Below are 7,190 nucleotides of genomic sequence, written 5' to 3'. Positions count from 1 at the left end.
AGTTCCCCCACATTAGGTGCAGTATAGTTTCCCCATATTAGGTGCAGTATAGTTCCCCACATTCGGTGCAGTATAGTTCCCCTAAATTAGGTGCAGTATAGTTCCCCCACATTAGGTTGTAGTTCCCCCACATTAGGTGCAGTATAGTTCCCCCACATTAGGTGCAGTATAGTTCCCCCACATTAGGTGCAGTATAGTTCCCCCACATTAGGTGCAGTATAGCTCCCCACATTAGATGCAGTATAGTTCCCCACATTCGGTGCAGTATAGTTCCCCACATTAGGTGCAGTATAGTTCCCCCACATTAGGTGCAGTATAGTTCCCCCACATTAGGTGCCGTATAGCTCCCCACATTAGGTGCAGTATAGTTACCCACATTAGGTGCAGTATAGTTCCCCCACATTAGGTGCTGTATATTTCCCCCACATTAGGTGCAGTACAGTTCCCCCACATTAGGTGCAGTATAGTTCCCCCACATTAGGTGCAGTATAGTTCCCCCACACTAGGTGCTGCAGTATAGTTCCCCACATTAGGTGCAGTACAGTTACCCACATTAGGTGCAGTATAGTAACCCACATTAGGTGCAGTATAGTTACCCACATTAGGTGCAGTATAGTTCCCCCACATTAGGTGCAGTATAGTTCCCCCACATTAGGTGCAGTATAGTTCCCCCACATTAGGTGCCGTATAGCTCCCCACATTAGGTGCAGTATAGTTACCCACATTAGGTGCAGTATAGTTCCCCCACATTAGGTGCTGTATATTTCCCCCACATTAGGTGCAGTACAGTTCCCCTACATTAGGTGCAGTATAGTTCCCCCACATTAGGTGCAGTATAGTTCCCCCTCATTAGGTGCTGCAGTATAGTTCCCCACATTAGGTGCAGTACAGTTACCCACATTAGGTGCAGTATAGTAACCCACATTAGGTGCAGTATAGTTACCCACATTAGGTGCAGTATAGTTCCCCCACATTAGGTGCAGTATAGTTCCCCCACATTAGGTGCAGTATAGTTCCCCCATATTAGGTGCAGTATAGTTCCCCCACATTAGGTGCAGTATAGTTCCCCTAAATTAGGTGCAGTACAGTTACCCACATTAGGTGCAGTATAGTAACCCACATTAGGTGCAGTATAGTTCCCCACATTAGGTGCAGTATAGTTCCCCCACATTAGGTGCAGTATAGTTCCCCACATTAGGTGCGGTATAGTTCCCCCACATTAGGTGCGGTATAGTTCCCCCACATTAGGTGCAGTATAGTTCCCCCACATTAGGTGCAGTATAATTCCCCCCCACATTAGGTGCAGTATAGTTCCCCCCACATTAGGTGCAGTATAGTTCCCCCCACATTAGGTGCAGTATAGTTCCCTCACACATTAGGTGCAGTATAGTTCCCCCACACATTAGGTGCAGTATAGTTCCCCCACACATTAAGTGCAGTATAGTTCCCCCACATTAGGTGCAGTATAGTTTCCCCATATTAGGTGCAGTATAGTTCCCCCACATTAGGTGCAGTATAGTTCCCCTAAATTAGGTGCAGTATAGTTCCCCCACATTAGGTTGTAGTTCCCCCACATTAGGTGCAGTATAGTTCCCCCACATTAGGTGCAGTATAGTTCCCCCACATTAGGTGCAGTATAGTTCCCCCACATTAGGTGCAGTATAGCTCCCCACATTAGATGCAGTATAGTTCCCCACATTCGGTGCAGTATAGTTCCCCACATTAGGTGCAGTATAGTTCCCCCACATTAGGTGCAGTATAGTTCCCCCACATTAGGTGCCGTATAGCTCCCCACATTAGGTGCAGTATAGTTACCCACATTAGGTGCAGTATAGTTCCCCCACATTAGGTGCTGTATATTTCCCCCACATTAGATGCAGTATAGTTCCCCACATTCGGTGCAGTATAGTTCCCCACATTAGGTGCAGTATAGTTCCCCCACATTAGGTGCAGTATAGTTCCCCCACATTAGGTGCCGTATAGCTCCCCACATTAGGTGCAGTATAGTTACCCACATTAGGTGCTGTATATTTCCCCCACATTAGGTGCAGTACAGTTCCCCCACATTAGGTGCAGTATAGTTCCCCCACATTAGGTGCAGTATAGTTCCCCCACACTAGGTGCTGCAGTATAGTTCCCCACATTAGGTGCAGTACAGTTACCCACATTAGGTGCAGTATAGTAACCCACATTAGGTGCAGTATAGTTACCCACATTAGGTGCAGTATAGTTCCCCCACATTAGGTGCAGTATAGTTCCCCCACATTAGGTGCAGTATAGTTCCCCCACATTAGGTGCCGTATAGCTCCCCACATTAGGTGCAGTATAGTTACCCACATTAGGTGCAGTATAGTTCCCCCACATTAGGTGCTGTATATTTCCCCCACATTAGGTGCAGTACAGTTCCCCCACATTAGGTGCAGTATAGTTCCCCCACATTAGGTGCAGTATAGTTCCCCCACATTAGGTGCTGCAGTATAGTTCCCCACATTAGGTGCAGTACAGTTACCCACATTAGGTGCAGTATAGTAACCCACATTAGGTGCAGTATAGTTACCCACATTAGGTGCAGTATAGTTCCCCCACATTAGGTGCAGTATAGTTCCCCCACATTAGGTGCAGTATAGTTCCCCCATATTAGGTGCAGTATAGTTCCCCCACATTAGGTGCAGTATAGTTCCCCTAAATTAGGTGCAGTATAGTTCCCCCACATTAGGTTGTAGTTCCCCCACATTAGGTGCAGTATAGTTCCCCCACATTAGGTGCAGTATAGTTCCCCCACATTAGGTGCAGTATAGTTCCCCCACATTAGGTGCAGTATAGCTCCCCACATTAGATGCAGTATAGTTCCCCACATTCGGTGCAGTATAGTTCCCCACATTAGGTTCAGTATAGTTCCCCCACATTAGGTGCAGTATAGTTCCCCACATTAGGTGCAGTATAGTTCCCCCACATTAGGTGCGGTATAGTTCCCCCACATTAGGTGCAGTATAGTTCCCCCACATTAGGTGCAGTATAATTCCCCCCCACATTAGGTGCAGTATAGTTCCCCCCACATTAGGTGCAGTATAGTTCCCCTCACATTAGGTGCAGTATAGTTCCCCCACACATTAAGTGCAGTATAGTTCCCCCACATTAGGTGCAGTATAGTTTCCCCACATTAGGTGCAGTATAGCTCCCCACATTAGGTGCAGTATAGCTACCCCACATTAGGTGTAGTACAGTTCCCCCACATTAGGTTGTAGTTCCCCCACATTAGGTGCAGTATAGTTCCCCCACATTAGGTGCAGTATAGCTCTCCCACATTAGGTGCAGTATAGTTCCCCCACATTAGGTGCTGTCTAGTTTCCCCATATTAGATGCAGTATAGTTTCCCCACATTAGGTGCAGTATAGTTCCCCACATTAGGTGCAGTATAGTTCCCCCACATTAGGTGCAGTATAGTTCCCCCACAGACATACAGCCTTCAGCCATATACAATGTATGGCTAGAGGCTGTATGCCTGTGTACTGCCCCACTTCAGTGTTCCGACCACCGCTCCTCCGGGGTCACAATCTACTGCTATGGCCTACAGGCCATAGCAGTAAGTCCCAGGGCCGGAGGAGTGGTGGTCGGAACACTGACGATGACATACAACATACAGGTAACTTACCATGAGCGTGCCTCCTCCTCCTCACTGCTCCGCTCTGCTGTTGCTATGGGTGCATGCACGGGATGTCAGTGACGTCCCTGCGTGCGCTACCTACCGGCGGCACCTGCATTTTTAAAGTTAACGCGGGGCCGCAGAAAGGTAATCGGGGCATCCTTGTGTCCCGAAAAGATCTTTCGGGACACAGGGATGTCCCGAATGGGCTGATGGCGAACTATGGCCGCGTGCCCACAGGGGGGGCTAGGGGTGCCACCTGTGGCACGCGTGCCATAGGTTCGCCATTACTGCTATAGGTAGTGGATAACTTTAGATCTTTGGATAACCCCTTAAGGGCAAGCACAATTGAAGCATCCTAGGGATTGGCTGATTACTGGAGTACGGCTTTAGTAAACCTTTTAATTAACTTCGCAAACAGGCTTTATTAAAAATCACCTACTGTTTAGTATATACAGCTTTTGTGCAGACATATGTATTTCCATGGTTACTGACTACAAACAAATGTGTAGTCTGATCCTGAGGCATATTTCATTTCATTTGTGCCATACTTTTCACTAGAGATGAGCGAATCGAAGTTGACGAACCCGAATTTGTTACGAATTTCATGAAAAATTCGATTTGCAACGAATACGAATATCGCCACGATTCTATCGCACGAATCGCTTCATTAAACTCCATTTTACAGCGTTCCAGGCTATTGTAGAGCTAAGATGGCGGATCCACATGTGAGTACATGGGGCAGGGGATTATGGGAGAGCGGGAAACAGCGGCGAGAATGAAGGTAGGCGGGCTGACCCTGAACCACATGTGAGATGCAGCCTATCAGTGTTCACTGACCCCTGTGATGTCACAGCCCCTATATAATCGGCGGCCATCTTGCCTCTCTTCATTTAATCTATGCACTCAGATGGAGAGGACGGGACTGCGTGTGAGAATAGCTCATACCACAGCGTTACACTGCAACTGCTAGTCACATCAGCATTAGGGAAAGACAGGAGTGCAGAGTGCTGTGCTGTTACCCTGAGAAGGATCATTGATTGCTAAACCTCCTATTCACGTTATTGAGCATTGCAGCAGAGAGGGGCAGATAGCTGTCAGCTGCCTCATACAGATCTCCAAGCTGCCTGAACTTTATCAACCATCTTATCTCCTCATTTTTCAGCCCAATTGAGTTTATTTTTGCTCCACAAATCTTCTGCTGCTCAGAATTGTGTGACAGAGTGCAATTTAGGGTTTAATCCCTGGATTTTGTGGTGCTGCACTGTTGGGTCCTGCTGCTGTTCAGAAATAAGTCATATTAGTGTAGACTTTAGTGCCTTTTTACCATTTTTCACCTGTTACTCTGTTTCTGTGCTAAATTCAGTGTTATACCACACGTTATACACCTGCCAGTGTATTAAAGAAAAAAAAGTATTTCCTGCGTACAAATACGCTTTTTCAGTGGCCTTATCATTGCAAAGGGCCTACATACAAGCAAATAGTGTACCATATACCAGCTTTTTTTCTGTCTCTGTGCTAAATTCAGTGTTATACCACACGTTATACACGTGCCGGTGTATTAAAGAAAAAAAAGGTTTACCTGCATACAAATACGCTTAACAGTGCGCTCATCATTGCAAAGGGCATACATACAACAAAGGAGTGTACTATTTAGTAACTGTTATTCTGTCTAGGGCCTATATACTTTGAAAGGACAGCCGTAATTAATCGCCTGCTGCTGTTCTATACCCTCATAAACGCATAAGTATGTCAGGCAGGGAAGTGCCAGGACGTGCACAGAGAAGGGGCAGAGGCCTACATATGTCAGGCAGAGTTGGCAGCAGACTTGTGGCGAGTGGCAGCAGGAGTTGCAGCAATAGGCCTGAGCTCCCGTTAACACCCAGCGGTCGTGTCGTCGACCCATCTCTCCTCGTCAATTGGTTTGCACACTCATCCCCATGATCACAAGCGACATCTGACAACCCCAGTCAAGAGTCGGTGGGTTCCTCAGACACAACCCTCAGTTGGCATGGCCCGGGAGCAGTCCCCGTAATCCCATTGCCTTTGTCCTATGCTGTTCCCTCTCCCAAAGAAGTATCTCATGCTTTGGGTTCAGCTCCACTATTTAGTGAGGACGATGTAATAGAGGACAGTCCGCATCTAATGGTGCATCCAAGAATGTGAGGAGACATGCGTCCCTTGCTCCGCAAGGCTGGCAAGAATTGATGCGGAGAGTGACGTGGGAGGCGGTGTTTCAATTGTTCAGGGTCCTGAGGCAGACACTGTTGTGGAACACGAGGAGGACATCAGTGACGTGCACACATCTTTTGATGATGATGAAGCCGATCGCAATTGGGAGCCGGGTGCTTCATCATCATCAGGAGAAGAGATTTGCTCTTTGTCTATGAGGCAGCAAGGCGGTAGCACGGTTGGCAATCAGCGTGGTGGTGGCAGTAGTGGAAATTCAGGAGCCAAACGTGCCAGGGGGAGACCACCTGCTTCGCGGCAAGCTACCATTCAGGGAGGTAGTGGAACAGGGGTTCCTGGAGACGGCGCCAATAGCAGAGAAATAGTGCGAACTGCGGGTGGGAAAATCAGCTACTCTGCGGTGTGGTTGTTCTTCATAAAGAATCCAGAGGACCTTAGCGTAGTCACATGCAAAATCTTTTGGCAGAAAGGGAAGCGTGGCCAGGGTCCCAATCTCGGCACCACGGCCCTGCGTCAACACATGATTCGCCACCATAAAGCGGCCTGGGATAACCGTGGCTCTGAGGTAGTGGTCCAGCCTGCCGCATCACCCAGTGGTCATCCGCTCCCTCCGTCATCCAGCCAAGGCTCCACCACATCAGCCGAAGGGAGCATTGTGTCAAACCCTCCTTCTTGCGCTCCTGCTTCTTCCGCTTGTAGTCAGCCATTCCGCCAACAATCGATCGGCGAAGCCATGTCCAAGAGACAACAGTATGCGCCCACTCATCCAAAGGCGCAGAAGTTGAATGTGCTCCTGTCCAAGTTGCTGGTGTTGCAGTCCCTCCCTTTCCAACTGGTGGACTCTGCAGCTTTCAGGGAATTGATGGCTTGTGCCGAGCCGAGGTGGAGAGTCCCAAGCCGTCATTTCTTAGCGAAGAAGGCAGTACCAGCCCTGCATAAGTTTGTACAAGAGAAGGTGGGCCAGTCCTTGAGCCTGTTGGTGTGTTCAAAAGTGCATGGCAGCGCCGACGTGTGGAGCTGTAACTACGGGCAGGGACAATACATGTCTTTTATGGCCCACTGGGTAAATGTTGTTCCTGCACAGCCACAACAGCAACTTGGACAGGTCACACCGCTTCCTCCTCCACGCTCTGGCTCCCAGGCAGTTGGTCCTTTTACAGTGTGCGCCTCCTCCTCCTCCCCCGTGTCCTCGGCCTCCACTGCACGTCCAAATCTCAGTGGCCCTTCATCGTACCACGTGTGTAGGACACAGCGGTGTCAAGCCGTCCTTCACATGGTTTGCCTTGGTGAACGGAGTCACACAGGGGAGGAACTGCTAAAGTTCATTAGGGAAGAAATCCGAGTATGGCTTACTTCA

This window comes from Hyla sarda, chromosome 3 (genome assembly GCF_029499605.1).
Source record: "Hyla sarda isolate aHylSar1 chromosome 3, aHylSar1.hap1, whole genome shotgun sequence".
NCBI classification, from domain to species: domain Eukaryota; kingdom Metazoa; phylum Chordata; class Amphibia; order Anura; family Hylidae; genus Hyla; species Hyla sarda.
This window is presented reverse-complemented; position numbering follows the sequence as displayed.